General features: G+C 39.5%; 2 protein-coding genes across 7 annotated transcripts in view; one reads left to right on the forward strand and one right to left on the reverse strand.

Annotated features, from left to right (window-relative positions):
• CMSS1 (cms1 ribosomal small subunit homolog) overlaps nucleotides 1-20,795 on the reverse strand; it is a 308,145-nt gene that overhangs the window by 181,051 nt on the left and 106,299 nt on the right. The window lies entirely within an intron of this gene.
• Nucleotides 1-20,795, forward strand: part of FILIP1L (filamin A interacting protein 1 like) — a 260,129-nt gene that overhangs the window by 137,263 nt on the left and 102,071 nt on the right. The window contains exons 2-3 of one of the 2 annotated variants that reach the window (XM_053308843.1): nucleotides 1,803-1,967; nucleotides 3,990-4,028. The gene's annotated coding sequence lies outside the window, so the exon portion shown is untranslated. The remainder of the gene's footprint in view (nucleotides 1-1,802; nucleotides 1,968-3,989; nucleotides 4,029-20,795) is intronic. The other variant, XM_053308842.1, reaches the window with a different exon arrangement.

Raw genomic sequence — 20,795 nt, forward strand, 5'->3', positions numbered from 1 at the left:
AGGAAGCTGCCATATACTGAGTCAGACCATTGGTCTATCTAGCTCAGTATTGTCTTCACAGACTGGCAGCGGCTTCTCCAAGGTTGCAGGCAGGAATCTCTCTCAGCCCTATCTTGGAGATGCCAGGGAGGGAACTTGGAACCTTCTGCTCTTCCCAGAGCGGCTTCATCCCCTATGGGGAATATCTTACAGTCCTCACACATCAAGTCTCCCATTCATATGCAACCAGGGTGGACCCTGCTTAGCTAAGGCGACAAGTCATGCTTGCTACCACAAGACCAGCTCTCCTCTCCGAGAGCTATATATATAAGATATATTTAATATATCTTAAATAAAGATATATTGTTTTTATTTTTTAAATGTAATATTTGTACTTTTTGTATTTTAATTGTGCATTGTTTTAATTATATTGTAAACCATTTTGGGATTATTTTAATGAAAAGTGGTATAGAGATCAAAAAATAAAATAATAAATGAATATTACAAGAGTTCTATCGTTCACATCCCTTTTTCAACTGAAATGTTAAAGGCAAGTATAAGAACAAAGGTTTTTTGGTTTTTTTAAGAAGTACACAGTATTTTATAGCTGAATGGAACAGACAACTATCATCTGGCAAGCATCTGTCGATGTCTGCACCTCAAAGTTCCTTTTTTTCTTTAATTAGAAAGATTTTTATTTTAAGTGGCAATGTATTGGATCAGCATATGGCGAGACAGAACAGGACTATGCAACAGCCAATTTAAAGAAAAAGGGTACCAGTAGTCAGTAAAGTGACCTACCAGTGACTTAAGAGGCAGTTCATCACATAAAGATTGCAATAAGACGTCAGAACAGAATCATAGATCTTCACAAAAATTAAAAAAAATTAAAAAGGAAAGGAAAAGAAAGAGCTCCTAAGAGTTCACTAAAGAGTTATCCAGAGTACATGAGCTAATGCAGACTAACTGGTGCCTTCTCCTTCTCCTCTGTCATTATCTATCAGTAATAGATGGTTTAATCCTAAAAATATATGATGCGGTTTTCACTCTGGGTACTAGCTTCCAGATGGAGGGGGTAAAATGCAGAATGTCATTTAGCTTTAAAAAAGCTTTCCATGTGTATTAAATAAATTAGTGGATGCCTGAGAGATAAGAAAAGTTAATTCTGGCAAAGAGGAACATTCAGCTTTCCTTTCCCATACTAGTTTGATTTTATCATCTTTTTCTTACATTGTGGGTAAGTCATGGTGTATGTCACAGCACCTGGCATATAATTCTGCTTTATTCTCTCATCTGTATCACTGCCACAAATCAAAGCACCTTCTGTAAGTTACAGATTTTCCCTTCCTCAGCCTCTAACTTGTCAAGCAAAACCAGTTTATCACACAGGTGCAAAAGAACAAAGAATTACACTGGCACAGCAACTTGCAGATTTAGGCTGGTTAAAAAAAAGGGTTGTCTTAAAACAAATCAGTGTAACATTTCTGGATGTTTTCTATTTTAGAAGGGTTTTTGTTGTTGTTGTTGTTAGAGCCAGTACTGATTAATACAGAGCTGATTGCATTTTTCTGTCATAAAATACAAATTATTATGTTCAAATTATGTTTTGGTTGTTTTAATGTTGTTTTTAGAATATTGTTTTAAAATTTTAAATTGTGTTCTAAATTTCTTGCTTTTAAATTTTTGTTTTTGTTTTTAATGTTTTACTTTTTAATCTTCTTGTAAACCGCCCAGAGACGTAAGTTTTGGGCGGGATAAAAATATGTTAAATAAATAAATAAATAAATAAATAAATAAATATATTAAAATCACTGCATTTTTAGGGGAATGGGGCCACAGCTAAGTGGTAGAGCATCTGATCTGCATGCAGAAGGTCTCAGATTCAATCCCTGGAATCTCCTTGGAAAACTCCTGCCAGAAACCTTGGAGAGCTGCTACCAGTTAGCATAGACAACATTCAACTAGATGGACTAATGGTCTGATTCCGTGTAAGGCATTTTCCTATGTTTCCATGTTCCTAAAGACTCCCAACTAGTTCTTAATACTTGGTCTGCTACAATGACAGCAGGTGCAATCCACAAACCACAGTCACTGACAGGCTCCATGTTTGTTTTCAGTAATTCATGTTTAGATTTATCGTAATTGTTATTTTGAATAGTTTATGTTTTTGTTGTCAGCCTCCTTGGATACATTTTTGGGCAGAAAGGCAGCATACACACTTTTAAAATAAATGTTTGGGGGACAATAGGTATGTCGTGACACCACTATGAAAGCAGCCTTGTTGAACTTAACAAGAGGTTTATTACAAGAGGAACCTTCTATCCCCTTCAAGGCTTGTAAGTGCAGTTTTAAAACAGGCAGTTTGCAAAGAAAGTCACAACTACAGGTTTTAAAAGTCCAAATAAAAGTATATTTTGTTGAGTACAAAGCAAGAGGGTTGACTAATGAGCGGATTCCCACATGACACAGACACAACAGATGTATACATACCTGGGCTTATTGCTTTGCCTCTGCTATAACTGATACATGTTTATTACTGAGGGAGATGGGGAAGGGAAGCAGTATTGGGTGCTCTGTAGAGTGGAAGATTCCAGTTAATGGACCCAGGGAGAATCAGGAAAGGAAAGAGAGAAAGGTCAGTCAAACAATCGGCAGAGAGACTGAAGGAAAGAGGAAAAGAGTACGAGAGGGCTTGGATAGGAAAGGGAGACAGAGCTGGTTAGGAGAACCAGCCGGAGATCAAGAGTGGCAAGGTGAGAGAGCCAGGAGAGTTTGGGGAGAGAAGGAAGGCAGAGCTGATCAGAGACCCGGTAGAAGACCACGGGTGGGCAGGAGAGAAGCCCGAATGAGTTCAGATAAAGAAAGAAGGAGGGGCTGATCCAGAGAACTGGCAGGTAGACTGAGGATAAGATGAAGAGAAGCCTAAAAGAGCCTGGGTAAAGGGAGAGGGCAAAGCCAGCCAGGAGAACTAGCTGGAGGCTGGGGGCGGAGGGGGGGGATCCAAATGTGCTCAGGAAAGGCAAGGAGGAGCAGCTAATCAGGAGATGACAGGGGAGAGCCTGAATGAGTTAGGGTAAGGAGGAGCCAATCAGGAGGATCAAGCGGAGTGGGGGACCCTTGTGGCCTAGTCTGGTGAAACCCTAAGCACTCTTACACACACTCTCTCTCTCTCTCACACACACACACACACACACACACACACACACACTACGCACGTGTGGAGGCCATGTGCATGCCTGCATCACACAGGGGCAGTTGGGGAGAGCACCGCCAGTGTGTGATTATAGCTGGGGTGCTGTGATTAAGAAAGTGGCAGCGAGCGGAGGACCTGCTCTCGTAGGGACCTGCTCTCCTCCATGTTAAAGGGATGTGCTGTGGTTCGGTGTCCAAATCATGTTTCGTGCACATCCCTAACCATTTCAGCCCCCCAGCTGTTGTTGGACTACAACTCCCATCATCCCTGATTATTGGCCACTATTGGATGGGGATGATGGGAGCCATAGTCCAACAAAAGCTGTTGTGCACCCCTGCTCTAGAGTGAACCCTGGCATGCACACATGAGCATGAACAGTAAGGCTGCATAACACACAGTTTGCCAATTTACCTCATGTAGCTGCCAAGGTTTATTTTGAACTGTGGAAAATGTATTTTTGGATAATCACATCTTTTTAGTATCATCTTTAACCCAAACAACAAGCACCCTCCTTGGCTTTTAAATTGGTTTAGAACATGCTACTACACAATATAACACCCAGAACAGTTATTCATGATTAAGCACCATCAACAAGACAAGTTAGTCTTGACTAACTTAAGTCTCATGAATTTCAATGGGACTTAGTCATGAGTAATTTAGTCTGCATGTTGCCCAAATAACACACTATACAAGTGTCAGAATTAGAGACTTCATGCAAGATTAAGAGGAGCATGGGTTTTCAGGTTTCTTTGTATCAGGTGTTTGTCAGAGATGCTTGCTCTAAAATTGCCTTACAGAGTTGTACTTTTAATTGCAGATACATCATCTAGAAGAGGATTCTGCAAACTTCTAAAAGGTATGCAACTGAATGGGATAGTCTTTGTTGCATTAAAAATCAAGTTGATTAAAAATAATGTAAAACAAAATTTATCTCACTATAATCTAAAAATACTTCTTCATACATGAGGTTGTGTGATTTTTCTACGTAATTACATATCCTTAACTCTATGCAAGCAGTGGTGGACTGCAATCACCAGAACAGAACTCCTTGAATGATTTTATCTCTTGTAAATAAGAACCTATACAACCAAAGAGCTAAAGCAGAACTTGACAAAACCCAGGCACCATGGAGCTATGGCACCTAGTAATTTAACAGTGGCACACTTAGACTAGGATATTCAGAGGTAGAGTTATTTAATAAAATCTGTATTTGCCCTAGGCAGACTGTTCTAAGCATGTTTCTTGTAAAAGGGATTAAAAGAAGCCCATTTACCCTCCTGCTCCACAATGTCCACCACTAAGTCTGGTAATCTGTCATGTGTCCAGTGTCTGGCTCCCAGAGTTTGGGGGTGGCTCCTAGATCCAAAGAAAATTAGATCCTGCACTAAAACATTGCCAGAATATGAAAAGAATGTTTATAAAGACTAATTCAGAACTTCTTACCCTCCTACCTTCCAAAATATGTCTCTCCTTTTTACTAAATATGAGGTTTCAATTCCACAATACTTAATGTCTACAGAAAACCTTTGGAGATTATTTCCAATAGATACATGCACTTTAATACATCAAGTTAGAGGATGTCATTCACACAGCTTGCCCAAAGACCAATCTAACAGTTCTCTGGAATATCATCCAAATATGTCACATTGATTATGCACTGCAGCTACACATTTTTGCATGCATTTGAGAGAATTGGTCCCAAACCGATACCACTGATGTAAGATGTTCAGCTGGAGGTAGAGCAGTGCTGTCTCTCCTCCTGATTTAATGGTGAGCACTGACTGCATGCAATAAAGTCTGGAATTAATGATACAATCGGGGGTGGGGGGATGGACAACAATAATTATAACACACAAATACCATGATACAGTGAAAGTTACCAGATCAAAATTTCATAGCTGATTGACATATTGGATCTATGGTGTCTGAGTAAGTGAAATACAGTATGCACCACAAATGTGTAGGAGAAAGGGATACCCATTATGTTTGATGGAACAGGTATGTTGAACCAACTATTTATGAGAGAGATCTCTGGCAGCACTAATAATCTGCAAGAAACACAGAATGACCACAGAGATTATCACTTTGCAAGGGTGGAAGTGACTGAACCCTTTCTAAAGGTTTCCCATAGCTTGCTAATTAAATATTATTAGTAATAATAATAATAATTAATTCGATTTCTATACCGCCCCTCCAAAAATGGCTCAGGGTGGTTTACAAAGAGAAATAACAAACAAATAAGATGGCTCCCTGTCCCCCAAAGGGCTCACATTCTAAAAAGAAACATAAGACACACACCAGCAACAGTCACTGGAAGTACTGGAAGTAATGTAACAGTCACTGGAAGTAATGTAACTAATATTTACCAGTATGGATTTCCATATACATGAAGTTAATAACTCCCCAATAAACATGCTAAAATGAAGACCAACAGGAAAAAAGAGGCACATTATATCTTACTTTTACAAGCTTAACAACCCTACATAACAGAAAAGACTGTTCTATATAAACACATTTTATGTTATTTTACTAGTGTGGAAACTAATTTTGCTGGAGACAGCAATCTAATCAAGTTATACGTGAATGGTTGATATTTCAGTATATCGCATATATCAGAATGACACGGCATTTGCCATCTGTATACTAAAATAATGAGGACCAGTCTTTTGGACAGAAATGCTGCTGTTGGAAATACATTTTTGTTGCAATTTAATTGTAACTGAAGTTCAATTAACTTCAATCTTGTAATAAGTGGCCCTTTGGGAAGGCATATTTCTGACGTCTTTGCATGCAACATATACATTACTAGCCTCTTTCCTTTTTTGTAACCTCTTTTGGAAAGTATTAGGATTATATGACATAAATGAGGTCATCCAGACTTGTAGAGATAGTTTACACCAGCTGTTAAGCATTTCTTTAAACACCATTAACTCTTTGTTACTTTTGACAGAGTAACATCCACGAGGAATGCAAACAGGACATTCTGTGCATATGGCAACTGCTGACTATAAGTACTAACAAGAATCATCATCAAAGGATTTAGTCTGAGGTTTTTTTAATTTGGCTTTAAACACATGGATTAAGGAACTGCATTCTTAAAAGTCGTCTTATCTCAATGTTTGCCTATGTGACTTTACTCAAGAGCCTTATTCACACGTTTGCTAAAAGGGCTGCTGTAACTGTGTGCTGCAACACAAAAGGGTCAGAAGTACTGCTCCCGATCCATCAATTACCATCACACTGTGCAGCTCACACTTAGGGTGGTGTTTGTCTGAACAGAGAAGTGCTGTATCAGTGGTGGGCATTTCTGTGATTGTAAGGCTAGGGTGATCCAGCCTTGCAATCATGGAACCGCCCATCAACATGGATATGGCACTTCCTTTTTCAGACAAATGTCACTAACAAATGTTACAGCAGTGCTGCCCCTTTTGTAACAAAGACCCCCCCCCCATTCAGCTTGTTTCCTGGTACTGACCACAATGTACAGATGACATTGACAACAGAAGCTTCTAGCATTTGCTCAGCCATTTACTGCCCTTCAGTAAATGGAACCAGCTATGCCTCTTAACACCTTAAGCGGTGCAGTGGGGAAATGCTTGACTAACAAGCAGAAGATTGCCAGTTCAAATCCCTGCTGGTACTATATCAGGCAGCAGCGATATAGGAAGATGCTGAAAGGCATCATCTTATACTGCGTGGGAGAAGACAAAGGTAAACCCCTCCTGTATTCTACCAAAGAAAACCACAGGGCTCTGTAGGCGGCAGGAGTCGAAATTGACATGTTGGCAGACTTGACCTTTTACCTTTATGCTTCTTAAGCGGGGCATTTTCTGCCTCAATCACACTGGATAATAGCAGCACTAGAAACTGCTAAAGGAAGAATATTGCTGCAAGTGGCAATACGTGTGTGTGGAGAAGGTCTCACAGGAGGCCCAATGAAGTGCCCCTTTTGAACCATATCTTCAATTTCAAATATTGTAAATCCTTTTTATTATTGCATTTTTATCACAATCTAATTTTTCACACTTCTGAAAAAGAACAACAGAACTGTAAGTCCTGGAGTTAAAATGCAATGGGCGATAATGTGCAAATTAATTAAGTTAGGAATGATAATTGGCATAAATTAATAATTAGTAAACTGTATCAGATAAGCAGTACTGGGCTGAATAACGAATTGTGCTATCAGGAAAAGGATTCAGCTGTGCCCAGAGTGAGAGAGGAAACAAGAGATCCAACACATAAGCAGTGGGGTTTTTTGTTGTTGTTTTTAAGGCCTTTTCTTGTATTTGTGTGGTCTGAGGGGAACACTGATGTTATTATATTGACAAAAACTAAGCAAGTCTCAGTCTGATCTTGGCCTGTCTAGGAGCAAGGGCATCAATCAGCAGTCAATGGAAGGGGCTTCCAATAAAAGTATGTATTGCTAGACAGTTACTCAAAACAATAAGCATGAACTTCAAAAATGTAGAGGTAACAAATTAAAGTGCTAAAAAGCAGAAGGGGCAGCAACAAGAACGGGCTAAGCAATATGAAGTACAGGGCCGTTCCTCCATTTCAAATTTCTAAGCAAATATTCTGTTGTTATTTTGAGGAACAAGGGTTGATGCTCTAACAGCCTCCAGCTCAAAGCAGCTCTGTTCCAACTTCAGAAAGTTAGCTAACATGCTTAAATGCATGCAGATTTATGACATCTGGAATCAAGTCCTACCTGGTTAAGCTACAGAAGCTAAGATTATTTCAGGCAACAGGAATTTACTTTTGTTAAGCCCTTTCTACCTTGTCAAATCAAGTGATGTTGTGCCTCGGCTTAATCTCTGTTCACTAGCAGCCTTCAGAAAAAGTCTATTGTGCCACAGGTGGTGTTGAAAGACAAGTAACCGGAAAGCAATTCCCATATTGCCCCTTTGATAAACATGACGTACAGCATACACCTTGCTTGATAATGCCCATGACATAAAACTATCAACAGATTTTTGTAAAAAAATGGGTATCAGACCACAATATTTGTTTCTAGTATAAATGTATCTTGAAGTAGGGGGGGAAATCCCAACTTTTCTGAATGAAGAAAAAGATTGCCTTCTGAAAGTATTTGTGTAAAAAGTGTTTCAGCATTATTGCCTGGAGAGAGGGCCTGTACCTTTAAATCCTCCAAAACTCTAATACCAGATGTAGCTGCTGCACCTTCTGCCCTTCTCTTCCATAGGCCTTTTCACCCACCCTCCCCTTTTGCCTGATGTTACAAGTAGGACTTTAGTTTTGCTCCAGAGAGTAAAAGGATGGATAGAAGAGCAAGGTGCATTAGAGTTCTCACCTCACAGCCCAACTTTGCCTGGTCTACACATGCAAAAGATTGAAGTGGGAATGAGGTGAACTGGACTGGACTGTACCACTTCAGACTGCAGGTGGGGGAGGAATGCTCCCCAACATGTAAAAAGACCCTGCAATTAAAAAAAATAAAAATGTAGCATATCATGCAATGAACTATGTTAGAACCTCCCTCTCAGATGTACAAGGTCTTCTTGCATGATGGAGAAGTCAAAGAGGTGCTTTTTACCCCTAGTTTCAAATGATACAGTCCCCTCTGCAACCAGTCAGGATTTTTGCCACCTTGTTCTGCTACAGTTATAGACAAGGCCTCAATCTCCTCCTAAAGTGGGAGAGACAAGGCAGACATGCTGACTCCTGCCAATCCTATCTGTGCCCATGCTGGCTAGCCACTCTCTCACCTCACCTGTAGTACACAGCTTTACTACAGCTCACCTGTAGTACACTCTCTCATCTCACCTGTAGTAGACAGCTTTCCTGCTTTCCAGGAAAATGAAAAGGGAATGAGATGTGCATATAAATATTATCAAACTACCTTGTATCAAGTTAAACCATTTAGCTTGGCCATCTAGCCCAGTTTAGTCAACTTGATATGGCTCTCTGAAGCCTCAGGCACAGATCATTCCCAACATGGTTATCTCAGACCCCAGCTAACTAGGTCAAGAGGCTCCTTTCAAAGTGGCCCTATTAAACCCAAGAACAGCATCCCTCCAGTGGCTGTTGCTGGTGTCTACCTGGTGTTTCTTTTTAGACTGTGAGTCTTTGGAGACAGGCAACCAGTTTATCTATATAAACCACTTTGAGAACTTTGTACTGAAAAGTGGTATATAACAACAATAGATGTTTTAATTGGAGATGCCAGGGATTGAACTTGGGCCATTTTGCATGAAAGACATGCACTCTAACACTCAGCTATGCCTGCATGCAGCTCTGGACAGATGACAGGGCTGTAAAGACAATAAAAAGAAGAGCCATGGCTGGTTGCCACATGTCCTGCTGCAGCTGGAGAATTATTCAATGGATACACCGCCATTCCTAAAGTGTCCCAGGGTGATTTACATTAAAATAAAAAACACATAACAATTAAAATCAAAAACCATTTAAAAGCAGATTACAATTTAAATTAAAACTAGGTATCATTAAAAGCCAGACTAAAAATATGGGTCTTTAAGGCTCTCGTAGAGGCCTCCATGGAAGAGAATCCTCTTATATCCACAAGGAGCACATTCCACAACCTTTTAAAGATGTGGGGGTGGGGAGGGGGTGGCGAGAAACATTATACTCATGTACAGTGTTCCAGAGCGTGCCCCAAAACCCACCCCATAGCATTGACACAACAGGAAACCTCACCCTCTCCACACTCTTCTCACTCATGGTATTTGTCCAAGGAGGCAAACTCTACAAGTGTGATGGCAGGAGTTTCTGTGATCGGCCACCTGGGACACCATCTGGCCACACTAGCCGCAACAGTAGTTCATTTTAACAATAGCTGATAAAATGAGAGCCAGTGTAATGCAGCGACTAAAGACTAGGATGAGATGTGGGAAATCCAAGTTCACATCTCAGTTAAACTCACTGGGTGGTAACTGGCATCTCACTCTCTCTCAGCCAAACCTACCTCACAGAGTTGTGAAATATCAGACATTTCCACCCCTTATTCCATCAGACCTCCTTCAGTGCTTAATAGCAATTAACAAAAGGGAGATAAAACCTCAAAAATACTTCCCGAAATACATCAAAGTTTAAAATCTGTCTCCAAAGTATCAAGATAAACTTTTTAGTATTTTAAACATCTGTTTAATATCAAATCGTTCCTCATTTTTTAAGAAACTTTAAAACTGTCTCTCCAGACAAAATATATCCTCCTGCCAACCCGAACATTAATTAAGACCACATTAGGGTCACTTCTTAGCAAATAGGACAATTATCTAGTATCTCCTACATATACTTTGATGTTACAAGCTGTGCACGGCACATTCAGTTGTCACTTCACAGATGTAAAATGCTTCAGTTATATTTAAAACATCAAAGTAGGATGTGCTTCTATTAGGAAGCCCTTGACTGTAGTAATAAAATGTAAAAACACTCTGTTTGGCAGACTTTACAGAGCCTAAATATGACATTTAAATAAAATTAACTGCTTTCTCTTCCAATGGATCATTCACTCTCCAGTAAAGGGTGCAGGCCTATCTGTAAAGCCAAAGTGGAAATATGGCTTGCTCAGTGGATTACCTGACCTCTTGAAGAGAGAGAAATACTCTTCAGGACGATCACTGCCCAATCACGTTTGTCAAAAGAAAATTTGCACAAAATGCTTTGGTAACAGGCAGGGGACCTTAAGTCACCACATTCTATTGAAAACACATGTACTTAAACGTAATGTCTTGTATCCATATGTAGCTTAAGCATTTCCTTCTATACAGCAGTGACATCGCTTAATTTCATACCCGCCATGAGATCTCCTGCTTACATATGGAAATATGAATCACTATTTGTAATGGAAATAATGAGCTGTAGCAGCTGTAACTTGTCATATAAAGAATCAGAACTATACAAATTAGCATGGTAACACTGTATTACAATAATTAAGAGTTAGGAACAAAGAGGGTTTTAATAGTGTACAATATATTATTTATTTTTAGAGGTATCATTTCATTAAAAACTGTTAATTTATCTATATTAAGTATTCTCCAAGTTCCAAATGAGAACTTCTGAAAGCTAATTAAATCTGTAATAATAAGTCTGCATAACTTTTAGTATGGCCACATTGAATTTCTTTAGTATGGCCACACTGAATCAACAAAAGGTAAATGTTTTCATGTTTTAGCTACATCTACCATGTTGCATGGTCAGTTTTAATGAGGACCGTGTTTTACTATATTTTGTTACTTCCTTGCACATGTGTTTATATTATTAGAGCACATTACAATACCATAAAATGTTTCTCACAAACCCGACATAAGGATTATTACAGTCAAACTGAACATATGACTCAGGGACCAAGTTCAGACAAGACACAAAACCCAATTTATTTAGATAAAGCACCATTTCATATTAGAAGAATCTGATCCTGCCCACAAGCCACAGTTTGTTTGAAAATCACAATTTGTGGTCTTCTACCCTACTTGTGGTAGGGGACCTATTTGCACCTCACTTCAAATCTAAGATACAGATGTTGGGTTCTGTACCACACTCAGGCAGAATATGCCAAAATTGGTAGGTTTCCACAACACACCCAACAGACACATATCCTTCCCAACACCAGAAGTTGGGCTTGCACACGGTTCTGGGACTCCATCAGCTGTCACTGTGGTACACTAGGCTTCCTATTCAAAGACCAGTCATAACCATAGTTAGGATTATTAATTGCACTACCTCACAGGACTGATACACCATGAAGACAGGAATGAATTTTGCTTTTGATTACAAAAGCAAACACTTCTAAATCATGGTTTGTCTGTTGTACATCTGCAAGTTAAAACCACAGAGTGTATCCTTAAATGTGGATTAGCACAAACCATGATTCAGTCTGAATCCAGCCACTAGCAATTATATAAAATCTAAGTGCACATAATTAGAACTTAAACCTAAATATCAGGTATCTGAATTCTTAAATGCATCAAAGTACAGGCAACCTCATTATCCGTGGGTTCAACACTTGCGATTTCAAGTATCCACATTCGGAGGATAGGCAATTACTGCAAATATATTTAAAATTATTTACACAGGGCATGGAAGCTGATTAATTAGCCTAATATATGGCAGAGAGCAAACTGCTTTGGTTTAGACAGCAGTAAAGAGGTGGTTCAGATGCAACAACAAACAATTGGTATTACATATACAAGTCTGGCTACACCTTTGAGCTTGTGCCTTCACCCACCCACCCCTTGCACAAAACAAATTTCTTCCTCCTTCCTTGGTTTGAAGCAAACCATAGTTTGCCATTTTGTCCACAACAGCAACTCTGGCTTGTACTTAACCTTCAAAATAAGGATTAAATCCTAGTTTTTAATCCTAATTTGCAGGACAAGTTCAAAACAGAAAAGAAGGGAGCAGAAATAGAGCATATAACCTCCAGGTCCCAGGTCCTATTAAGAATGAAGAAGTCCCAAATTCAAACCCCAAAAGCATAATCAAATATTACTCGTGTAAGAATTCCAGCAGGATTAATAGAATCCTCAAGTTCAAGTGAATTTCAGGACTTGGGTTTTCTTAAGTAAGTAGGCTAGAATATGTCTAGATTGGTGGGTTTGGACATTATAACCAATCTCAACCTATCCTAATAGAGAAAGGAAGTAGGCAGTCATGTGAGGATGGGAGGAGGAGTGTGTGCTTCCAGGACTGAAGGAAGGAGGTCACATGGAGCTCAGATGCAACCGATATTGCACACAGGTGAGGGGGATCCAGGGATGGGTGGGAAGAGACTGGGGACCATAACACTAGAGGTAGGGTTTAAAACTGTTCATTGATTAAGATCACTCTCCCAGAATCTATCTGTTCTCTTAGAGAAAATTTATTCCTGGAGGGTGATTTTCATCTATTTTATTTTTCTATGTAAACCACTTTAGGAATGGTATATAAATATTCATCTTATTCATATTCATCTGGGATATGGCATGGGGGTAAGGGTTACCACCACCACAACACACACAGTTTGCTATGGACTAAGTTCAAATGCCTCCTTCCAGCACTGCTGTTACTGTTTGCAAACTTAAATAAATAAGAGATCCAATCACAAATTACTACTACTTATATACTGTAAACCCAAAGTGGTTTACATAGAAAAATAAATCAATAATACATAAGAGATTCCCTGTCCCAAAAGGCTCTCAATCTAACATAAGGTAACCAACAATGGCCACTAGAGGGATGTTGTACTGGGGTTGGAGAGGGGCAGTTGCTCTCCCCCTACTAAATATAAGAGAATCACCACTTTGAAAGGTGCCTCTTTGCTCAGTTAGCAGGGGTTCACTGTTCACTCAGTTAGCAGGAGATGAGACAACAGATCTCTGTTGTCTCATTTCATTTGGCCCTGTTTTTGGGGACTTCACTGAAGAAAAGGAGACTTCGGTCAGTCTGTCGACAAAGAAAAATGAAAATCACCCCAGGTACTCTGACTTGGTGTTTTGTTTTTTAAAATAAAGTCTGAAGTAGCTCCATATCACATTGGTTTCCACTCATTATACCATTAATAAAATACTTGCATTGCTGTAACTACTAGCTAGGGGGAAAAGAGGATCCAAAAGTAAGTGGTTCGAAAGGCAGCTGCAGGTTTTGACAAGGCTATTTCTTACAAGAGCTCTGCAAATCCGTAGAGGGGCTTAACTCTCAACAGAGTTACGTCTTGTACAGGTGGCCCATATAACTTCACGAGGATTCTGTTCCTAATAGTTTTCAAAGTCTACACACCACATTTATTACTATGGTTCTGACTAAGACCCCAAACTATTTTTATGGGACCCTATACAATAGTAATAATTTAGAATTTAGTTAAGCTTTCAAAGTTGAATTATATCTAAACTGAAGCCTTAAAATCTTGCACTTCAGGCAATTCTCAATTAGAAGACTGAGCATTATTTAAGTGCAAATAATATAGGGACAAAATTAAAGATGGAATACTGGGATTTTACTAAAAAATTTAAAAGCTGCCTTTGGTAAGGTCCTGGTGTTCTCTTTTCTGCCATTCTCTTTTTCATTAATTTGCCCTTTTAATCTGTGGCCTCCACACACAAATGAGTGAAACTTTATACCAGGTAACTTTACAGGTTGGGGGCTCATGAGCAACTGCTAGGTTTTGAAAAGAAGAGGATAAACAACTGGAACACCACCAACACCAACACCCCCCACACACAGAGCACAATAACAGGAGACTGTTGAGCTCCAGGGCTAGATGAGAAGTTTCCTGCTCACTGAAACCTGCACCTCAGCAGACTAGCACTGTTGCACAATTCCCCTATAATGATAACAATTGGGACTAGGAGCAGAAAGTTGCCCATCTAATCCTGAACAAGAACAGCAAAGTGCAAAGGAAGGAAGCATTTTTACCTTCCTCATCTCAGTGCTGTATGAGAGTGTTTTGAGGAAGAAAATTAGGGTCAAGGATACATGCCTCATGATGCACATCCTTCAATCCCATTTTTATCCCTATATTTAAGGATATTTTAAGAACATAAGAAGCTGCCTTATACTATTGGTCCATCTAGCTCAGTACTGTCTGCATAGACTGGCAGCGGCTTCTCCAAGGTTGCAAGCAGGAGTCTCTCTCAGCCCTATCTTCGCGATGCCAGGGAGGGAACTCGGAAACTTCAGCTCTTCCCAGAGAAGGCCCATCCATCTTACAGGGCTCACATATAGTCTCCCTTTCAAATACACACCAGGGCAGACCCTGCTTAGCAAAGGGGACAATTCGTGCTTGCTACCACAAGACCAGATTTCCTTTAAACCACCTGAAACGCTGCTCTTTTGCAGTTGAAAGAGTACAATGGGGAGAATGTTACAACCACTTTTTCTCTGATCCCAAAATCACCCCCACCCCAGGACTCTTTTTAGTTTCAAAGTTTTAAAAGCTGATAGCATCTTGTAGTAGAAGCAGGAATGCACATTAATAGAAGGGGACATATAGTTATTTAGAGTATTAAAGGACCTTTTCATCTATTTTCTTATTCTTATATTCTGAATATGTTTCCAAAGTTCTTAAAGTGGTTTGCATAGAAAACTAAATAAGATGGCTTCCTGTCCCCAAATAACTCCCAATCTAAAAATAAAACATAAGGTAGGTACCAGCAACAAAGCCAGTGGAGGGATATTGTGCTGCAGTTGGATGGGGACAGTTGCTTGCCCCGCTAAACATAAGGAAATCGCTTTTAAAAGGTGCCCCTTTGCTCATTTAACAGGGTTAAATAAATAAGGTAGGTAGTTCTTATCATCCTATTGCCTGTGTTTGTAAAGTTTACATATGAAACTTGGCTGCTATTCAAAAACATCATCACAGGGAAATATGCTACTTTCTAAGCACAATATGGGGTGCAACATGTGCCTCTCCATAACTGGGACTAGCCACTGTAGAAGACCCAAGAAGGCAATTATATCAAAGAGATGGCTCATATGTCACTTTAACTGCATGACTTCCAGAAGAACAAATCCCTAGCGCTTTCAGGTCCCATGATATAATGCGGTGTATGGTTGATCAATGCAACCTGCAGTGAAATCCACTAGGCTCACATCAAACAATATTCTATTTGCAGAGAATTGAAAGCACGAGATACTTTAACTTCTGCAAGTCATGCAACTGGATAAATATAAGAACCAGTTTTAAAATTGGATTTGGCTCTTCCTGGAAGAGGCAAACGCAATCCTGGATTTGGTCAGACTGTCTGTTCATTCGTTCCTTTTACACCCCACCTTTCTAGCCATGAAACTCAGGCAGCATACAGGATATATAGGATAATACAGCATACAGGATTCCCAAGCAATCTCTCCTCCAGACCCAAACCTGCTTAGTTTTAACAAGGCGACTTGTTAAAAGCCATGTGACTTCAGATCATGGCTTGTTGGGACCACCTTTCTATCTACCTTTTTGTTCCTGCTTCTCTGCTCCATAGTAGTAATAAATAAGTGACAGAAGAGTGTTGATTTCTAACTTCTTTTTTATATCTTTATAAAGTGGGACATAAACAGAATGACAGTCAGCCCCCAAGATATACATTTTAAAATGCAACCAATATCGACCTAGCACTGCATCATCATTTCTCTGCTCCCCACCCTGGGCCTTTTATTCATCTTGCAAATGTTCGTAGCACTATGGAAGAAATTTAATTATTTAATGAAAATTTTAATTATTTTTTTTAAAGTTGTGTTTGTAAATCTTTACCAAATTAAGAGTAATTTTGGCTATTTCCTGTTTCCCCCCTCTACATTCTGTACCAATATTGGGTTTCAAACAGAAGAGCAATGATGAGGGCAACAGTAGATGGTTCTCCATAGACATGGATTCATGAAAGGAACAAGAATGCGGATTTATCAGACATTAGTAAGCACGTTTGATCTTCCTTTGAGGAAGTTGTTCTCATGCTATTCAAAGGGTTGTGGCTTCTTTTCATGTGTGAAGAATGGCTATGTTGAAGAGAATACTCCCAGACAAAAGACAGCTAAAGGCAAGATATGTCTGTCAAATTACTCCTGAAAACTGGCAAAGCAAAAGGGATACTATAATGAGGGCATCGCCACTATCACTGTAGTCAGTACTGCTCATTCAATATTTCTCTTTTAGACAAAGCTTCTGAACATATACCCTTAGCACACCCAAGATGAAAAAGTTGTTGTAGATTTTAAATATATATAAATATATATTTTGCTTCTTGTCTTGCGTAGCTGTAGACTTATGTTTATGCACTGTGTGTGTGTACTGAAGTTACAAACATATGTTTTTTAAAATGGCACTTGCGAGGCTGCAGTTTCCTCCTCAGATAAAAAAAGGGATATAGTAATATCTAAGGAGCGAAGAAATGCTACATTGTGAAATCAGAGTGTCTCATATTGGACAAACAATGTTCACTTGTCTGGAAAGAGTCTCAGTCTCATACAAACAAACACTCAAGCAGCCAAATGACACCTTCCCTTGTCACAGGAATGGTGCAGCCACCACCACACTCTGCTGTAGCTCAGTGCTATGGTAGTTGCACTTACGACTCTGTACTAATGCCAGTCCCAGTCTGGGTGTAGGATAGCCCTCAGACAGTAAGAAGGATGGGGTTCGAGACAGGAGAAGCAGGGCAGATGAACAAAGAAAGCAATGGTTTAACAGACATTTCAATCATGGGCCAACCGAGATACAACAACCTCAATTTCCACATTAACAATGAGCTGCAATTCAGATGCATATCACACAACCAGAACCAAGTAACATTCCACTAAGGGGGGATTACAAAACATCGCCTGGAAAAAACCATTCTGTGAATCCAATCTAGATCTGCATTGTTAAGGAGGTGATGAATACTTTCTGTCAAGAACTAGTACAAACTACTTAAACCAGCAGCAAAGGTAAAATCAGAAACATGTGAAATGTATTTTGAAGTGTACTTACCCCAAATAATAAAAAATATTAAACTACAAAGGGATCCCAAGAAAGAGAGCTCTGCTTTAAAAAAAAAAAAAAGATTGCCAAGGTTCTAAAGAATCAATTATTTGCTTCATAGAAGCACCAGTGTTTCTTACCACTTTACACCCTCTCTTAAACCAAACCAGGCCACAAAACCAGCTGCCTCATGCATTAGTCATCCAAGTTCAGTGTAATATAAAACATCCCTTTGGAGGAGTTTCAACATGTCCACCACAGCTTTCATTCATGTCCTCAAAGCATTAATAATGCCAATAAGGAAGGAGATTCAATGAGAGGGAAAAGTAAACCAAAAACCAGGTAAAACCTTCATATAACAGCACATCTCTACTTCCACATCCTGAATACCCCAACAGATGACCATATATATTAAGTGTTCTTTCAAATTAAGCCTTGATAGATCTCGAAGCATGTCCACACCCCAATTATGGCAGACACCACCCAATTTATCTGGTGAAAAATCCACTGTTGACCACCAAGGTACTTTTTTAAAAGGGCTGACAAGGCTTCCAATATCAGAAATAGCATTTTATACTATACAGTCTATGGATACTTTATGTAATTCATATTAAAATACACTGGTGAAAATACTTAATTTCTTTCTGTGCCTTAATTTCCTGGATGGTTGAGTCACTGATCAAGGTTTTATACCACAAAATATCCTTCTCAGAGTGATTTCGCGGATTCATAAATCAGTTACTGACCTGTGAAAGAAAGTGCTGAAGGACCCAATAAAGAGTGAGAAACCATATTCAATATTTCTTAAATCCTCCAGCATCACCAGTAAAACCTGACTGACTCCTTCGTCTTTCCTACAACAAACCCTCAGGGATTTCTTTTTATTCTGCTTTCAAATACACAGATATAGTTTCAGCATATGCACAAATTCATTAAGACAGCCATAATTAATGCCACAGAAACATTCAACCAGTGTATATTATTGAAAAAGTGGGGCCTAACTTTTGCCAGAGAGGCACTCTTTGTTTGAAGCTCCTTTCATTCACAAAAGGATCTTTTGACAACAAAGCAGCACTCTGCCAAAGCTTAGGATCAAACCCACTGTATTTTGTTCCTACTAAACAGGTACAGTTATTATATTTAAAATTAATAGATGTGAACAATTTACTACTTCACAGAACAGAATGAACTATATACCGTTTTGAGAAAGTAAAAGCTACCTAGCACATATTTAAGATTCAGTAATGAGGCTGTGTTGTGTTTGAGAGTATTTAATTGTGATGAATGTGTGGGTTAACAAAAACGTCTGTGCAACCCTATGAGGTAACTTATAATTCATATTTTGAGTGCAAGCAAATAGTGGAGGAATGTACACAGAAACACAGGATCATAGGAAGCTGCCTTAGACCAAGTCAGACCTTTGGTCCATTTATCTTAGAGATGCTGCCAGGGAGGGAAATTGGAACCTGCTGCATGCAAGCATGCAGATGCTCTTCCTAGAGTGGCCCCATCCCCTAAAGTTCAATATCTCATAGCACTCACACATGTAGTCTCCCATTCAAATGCAACCAGGGTGGACCCTGCTTAGTAAAGGGGACAATTTATGCTTGCTACCACAAGTTGTTCCATAGAACTACTACTATAATCCCCATCTTATTTATTTATTATTTCTCTGTGTAAACCTCCCTTAGCCATTTTTGGAAGGGTGGTATAGAAATCAAATAAATACATACATACATACTAGACTCCTTATAGCAGCCATGCACCAATTACTGTGACTCATCTTCAAGTCATAGTTGAGACCATCTACCTTTCTAAAAGGGATCCCACAGGGACATAAGACTGCCTCATTTTATACAAAGATAATGATATATTCTAGCAGGCTGGCTGCAGTTTAGATAAATGTGGAAATGTTTTCCACTCAGTAAATATCCATACTGGCCCTGGCTTTGAAGATATAAGGCATATCCTGTAAGATGCTATGAAATAACTGAAAGTTAGAAACTTCAAAGCCTTATCACAAGATGGAGAGAGAGCAAATGCACATCTGAATTTTTCAAGAGAAATGCTTTCAGGAGGAACTCCCCACAGAAACCCTAAACAGCTATTAAAACTCACCAAAAAGCCACTTAGAGATCAGGAGTGAGACTTCTTAGAGGAGGGAAATGAGTATGTATGGGTCCCCCCCCCCATCTTTACAGAAAGACTGCATGCTATTTTTTTGTAATTTAAGCCCATTAAGTAGTTTGAGGGGGAGTATGCAGGTCTCATTAATTCTGTGAAAAATCACACACACACACACACACCCCAAGCTGCTCTCAGAATCCTCGCCATGGCCTATGTCTATATGATTACCCTTCCTGCACAAAGAATGAGTTAATAAGTGGAAATGATGCCTATTCTAGAATATAAGGGACAGTGACAATCCATTAGCCGATTGCATTAAAGAAAACATGCCAAGCATTCATCCTCCACAATGACATTACTGCAGCTTTGTCTGAATAGTAAGCATATTATGAGGATCAAACATTATGTTTATTCCCAGATGTGGCTGAGTGGCTGCTGTCCATTTGGAGGATTGATTGATTACGTGCCGTCAAGTTGGTGTTGACTCTTAGCAACCACATAGATAGATTCTCTCCAGGATGATCTGTCTTCAACTTGGCCTTTAAGGGCTCTCAGTGGTGCCTTCATTGCTGTCGTAATCAAGGACATCCACCTTGCTGCTGGTCGTCCTCTTCTCTTTCCTTCAACTTTTCCCAGCATTATGGACTTCTCAAGGGAGCTGGGATTTCACATAATGTGTCCAAAGTATGATAGTTTGAGCCTGGTAATTTGTGCCTTGAGTGAGAATTCTGGATTGATTTGTTCTCTATGATCCATTTGTGTGTTTTCCTGGCTGTCCGTGCTATTCTCAAAAGTCTTCTCTAGCACCAAAGTTCAAAAGTGTCAATGCATTTTCTATCTTGCTTCAAAGTCCAGCTTTTGCTTTTGTCATGGGAAAAACCATTGTCCAAACTATTCTAATCTCTGTAGGTACAGACACGTCACGAAATCTAAATATCCTTTCTAAGGCCTTCATTGCAACCCTACCAAGTGCAGAAATTGAAAGGCAGAGGGAGAAAAAACTAAATCAAGGCTTGACAATTCTCAGGTGCCACCTCACTGGTGCCCGAGTCAAATGCAAGATGGATGCAACCAGGTGAGGGCAACTTGCTCCTTCCT

This window comes from Hemicordylus capensis, chromosome 3, assembly GCF_027244095.1.
Source record: "Hemicordylus capensis ecotype Gifberg chromosome 3, rHemCap1.1.pri, whole genome shotgun sequence".
Lineage (NCBI taxonomy): Eukaryota > Metazoa > Chordata > Lepidosauria > Squamata > Cordylidae > Hemicordylus > Hemicordylus capensis.